The sequence below is a fragment of the Prionailurus viverrinus genome, chromosome D3 (assembly GCF_022837055.1).
Source record: "Prionailurus viverrinus isolate Anna chromosome D3, UM_Priviv_1.0, whole genome shotgun sequence".
In the NCBI taxonomy this organism is placed as follows: domain Eukaryota; kingdom Metazoa; phylum Chordata; class Mammalia; order Carnivora; family Felidae; genus Prionailurus; species Prionailurus viverrinus.
In genome coordinates this window covers 90,586,455-90,591,080 of record NC_062572.1, presented here as the reverse complement: position 1 = coordinate 90,591,080, position 4,626 = coordinate 90,586,455, and the positions used below count along the sequence as shown (strand labels likewise).

Genomic DNA, 4,626 nt, shown 5'->3' with positions numbered 1-4,626 from the left:
ACCATGATCTCCTGATTTGTGATATTGAGCCCCACATCGGGCTCCGTGCTGGTAGCTCAGGGCCTGCTTGGGATTCTCTCTCCTGCTCTCTCTGCCCCTCCTCCACTCACGATCTCTCTCTTTTTCTCAAAACAATAAATAAACTTAATATTAGTATATATATATATATATATATATATATATATATATGGTTGTGTAGTTATAAATATATAGTTTATATATAGATAGTTCTGTTGAATACCAGCCGATATAGGGGCGTGTGAGTGGCTCAGTCACTTAAGCATCCAACTCTTGATTTTGGCTCAGGTCGTGATCACATGATCATGAATACGTTAATAAATAACCTCAAAGTTGTCCTGTCTTTTCAGGACAAATGAACATGAATATTCTGGAGGATTAAAGCAAATTTACATTTAGGTTTATTCTGTATCTGTATGCCTTCTCCTGGACACAGTCATGGGATAAAAGTTTGAGGCACTGCTCTGTTCTCTGAGTCTCTAGTATAGAGTATCTCACAGTCAAGTACATGGTAGGACTGAGTTCTGGCAGAGAGGTAGGCAGTTTATACCTCAGTCACATCTGTTTTTACTAGCCGTGTTTTCACTGATGGTAAAAGAGCCAACATTGTTAAGGTAAGAGATTTAGGGATTAAATGATAATGGAATTCACTGCTTGTTCAAGAGATTTGGACTTTAATCAATATCTTGGATTTTAATCCATACTTAATTATTCTATACTTTCCAGTTTTCAAAAGGAATATCAGCATATACATTGGAAATTAAAGGTCTAGAATTATAGAAAACAATATCAGGATAAAGGTTTTCTAAAGCTATCATTATAGTGGGAGCAGAGCTAAAGAGAAAGGAGGTGTTTTTTGTTTGTTTGTTGTTTCTCTTGGTAATTGTTTGGACCTTGCCTCCTATTAGTTTCACTGACGTAGGTAAGTGTATCCTACACCATCGGGTGGGCTCGTAAATGTGTTTATTGTTCTTAGCATCCGATCTTCTCTTGGCCAAGAATGTCCAAATTTGCTAAGAGAGAGCAAGGGTGTGCTTTAAAGTTTGCATCTTAGCGAAGGGAACCAGTGTGAGAGCCAGTATATGCTGTTAGTGATAACCCGGAAATTAGATTTTCTGTAAGGCTCCAATGAGCTCATCAAATATTTAGAGAGCCCTATGCTAATAATCCTATCAAGGGATATGCTGCATTCAGCGTTATGGCTTGTGGTACAAGTAGATGAAACCAACGAATAGCTCTTGCGTTCACCTCTGGTATTTCTTTTCGTGCTTTCATTGGGGAAACGTTATTTATCAAACAGCTATTGCGTCTTTATCATCATAGCCAGTGAAAATCAAGTGCTGGTAGTTCTCCACATTTTGGACTTCTGTCTCCTAGAACACACTGCATCGAGAGCAAGGCTGTGTCTTCTGGCCACTGCGATGGACTGTTAGAGCCAGAATGCCCTTTCCCCGTCCTGAGGGAAGGATTGTTATGGCAACAAGTAAACCCCTTCTTTATTTTTTTTCCTTCTCTGTAACAAGACCCCCTATTCCGACCTTTACCCCAGGAAGGAAGGACATGAAAGGGGTGCAGAATATACCACCCTAAAACAGGCACTCTGGCGCAAGGATTATTTTGGGATGAAGGCAACAGAGGAAAATCAGAGGAAGGATGAAGTCCCTGGCCTCCCCTGTTGGCCTAAATTACTGTTGTGATGCCCCCAGCCCACACAGGACCAGGAAGGGAATTCTAACCCTGTCACTGGATACGACACTGCACTAAGAAGATTATACATCCGATCCTTCCTTTTTTTTTAGCTTTAAATATTTATTTTGAGAGAGAGAGAGACAGAGACAGAGAGTGAGATTAAATGGGGGAGGGGCAGAGAAAGAATCCCAAGCAGGATCCACATTGTGTGAAGCCTGACGTGGGGCTCAAACCCATGGACTCTGAGACCATGACCTGAGCCAAAGTCAGATGCTTAGCTGACTGAGCCACCCAGGTGCCCCATCCTCAAACCTTTCTGGAAAGCCCTTATCTTCCACTGGTTTCTCTGGCATTTACTTTCCCCAGTTTATACCTGTAAAACTAATCTCCTCTTCCCTTGTCCTGTCGCTTCTCTCCTGATTGATTGCTCTTGAGTTCTAACCACCCCTTTGAGTTACTTACTCATCACTGGGGTTCTTCCTCCTGCATGGGAGGGTGCAGGTAGGGGGGTGGGAGGGAGTGTGGGAGGGAATTAATCAACTCTGTTTTTCTCTCGTTAGTCCACCTTTTGTTGGTCTAATTTCCAAGTCCTCAGGCATAGAACCCAGAGGAGGAGAGGAGAAAGTTATTTTCCCTTCCCCTATAGAAGGACCAGGGACGTGGTGGAATAGAATTAAAATATTTTCTTGGATCGATGAGTAGGAGACCACGGAAATAAGGTGAATTTTGAAGGGAACTGGTGCTTCCTCATGTCTATAAATAAGGCTTGGGAAGCTAGCACGATGCTGAGTTACAAAGCAGCAGGACTATTCTACGTTAATGGTGCAAAACATTCCATGAGGAATGCTTAAGAATGTTCTGTGACTGGAACCTCAGACTATAGGAATCCGGTGCTATTTAATCCCCTAGATAGAGATCAACTGCCCAGCTTTCTAAAAGCAACAACTGTACCAATTCATCTCCCTGTCAGGTCCTCCTCAGAGCTGGGGATGTAGCTCAGCGGTAGAGCGTGTGCTTTGCATGTATAAGGCCCCAGGTTCGATCCCTGGCATCTCCATAGCTTCTTCTTCCCTCAACGGTACAAAGCTGTTTTTTAGACTCATTCCTTCAATATCACAGCACCTTCACACCTGAACACGTCATTGGCACGACACATCAGTGTAAATGACAAGTGACATCTTACTGTAGTAACTGAACTACATGCAAACTTGTGCTGTGATAATGAGATTTTCTTTCAGTATTAACGGCATCCTTTTATCAATCCCAAATAAAAACCCAGCCTTTCCAACAACTCTTTCCTTCCCTACTTGATTCACTTATTTTACTGATAACTTTTTTACTCTTTCTTTTAATAACACCGTGCCACGGGCACGGCCCACTTAAGGAATAAAAACACAACAAACGTATTGATGACATTCCTCATTTTCAAAGTGTTTTCACATGTAATAGCCCTTTCGCAGCCACAGCAAAGTGACAGAAGATAATGACGCCGGGCCTGTCTCATAGACTTCACACACTTTGAAGCGAGGTCCTCTCTTCCAGGCCAGTTGTGCAATTTAGAGCCTCTGTCTAATCCGTGGCGTGAAAGACGAGTCATTGAGATCAAGCGTTTTTTAATTATCTTTGCCATGGAGTTTCAACCTCCACATAAAGACGTACAGGGAGAAAAGTCTGAATAGCTGCCGTCTGCCCTCAGTGGCCGGGAGTGGACTGAAACCGCACAAGCGTCATGTCACTCGCACGCGGGAAGCCTGGTGACCGCGGGCATTGCTGGCGCAGGGACCCGAGGGGTCAGTGTGGTGCCCGCAGAGGAGGGCACCGCCGGTCATCTCCCGGATGCACGCATTTAGCTTGTCTTCTCTACGACGTAGTATTACTCTATTTTGAAGAGTGTTACATCTTTTTCTGGGGAAACATTAGAGCCGTGGATTCAAGTCCGTGTGATGTGATGACAAAACAAAGCGGTGTCTTTGCTGAGTCCCCCCGTCTTCTGCCTTATGGATCCGTTTGAGTCTTTGGCTGTGTACTTTGACCCTGACATCTAAGCTGTCACACCCGTTCTCAGATGAACAGAGTTCAGGTTCGCTCTCATGGTACCAATCAGCCTCCCTTCTCAGATGACAGGTGAGGATATGTGACAGTCCTCCCTCCGGGTCGCGCACCACCCCTAAAGTGGGCATTGCTTTGCCTTTACTTGTTTGCATTATGAATAAAACCTAGAGATCCGATGTTCAACACTTAATTTGCTAGGATAAATCTAAGACCTTCAGATCGAAGACATTTTTAATTATGTAATACAAGGTTGTACGTGGATTCATATTTCAGAGGAATATTAAAAACTCCCTTAACTTATTCACAGCCTTTGAGAAGCCATTAAACCTGAGAAGACAACGAAGCAGTTTCTCTAATTACTAACATATATTACACATTTTACTGTTTCCTTTGAAATAGGATCTCCTCTCCGTGTGCTCTCAAGGTCAGCGTCCCCTCTCTCTGTGCACGAAGATGTGTGGAACGAGGGAGAGGTTCTCGAACTGAAGTCGAATCCCATTTCATTTTTTATATTCTGGGTATGGAGAGAACCGTCATTGAAGTACAACCAGAAACTGTAAAACAAATCCATGAATGTTGGGTGTTTTCCATGCCCCAGGGGACGGAAAAGAGAAAATGAGAAGTCCTCTGACAGCTAGGTTTAGCGGTAGGAGTCAAGATAGCAACAGAGCAATGCTTTTAGCACCTCCCCTGATGTTACGTCGTTCAGCCCTTACAACAACCTTAGGAGATAGGTTCTCTTTTCAGCCCCATTTCACAGTTGGGCCAACTCATGAACGGGGGGGTTGCACAGTTGCTTTAGGTCCTGTGTCCCGGCAAAGCAGTCTAGGCCTGAGAATCAGTCGGGCCCAGACAGTACATAGCTGT

At 43.8% G+C, this 4,626-nt stretch overlaps 1 non-coding gene across 1 annotated transcript; it reads left to right on the top strand.

The window, feature by feature from the left end:
• The first annotated feature begins 2,692 nt into the window (after positions 1 to 2,692).
• Positions 2,693 to 2,764, top strand: TRNAA-UGC (transfer RNA alanine (anticodon UGC)). The gene has a single exon. It is a non-coding gene; the product is annotated as a tRNA-Ala (tRNA).
• The last annotated feature ends 1,862 nt before the right edge of the window (positions 2,765 to 4,626 follow it).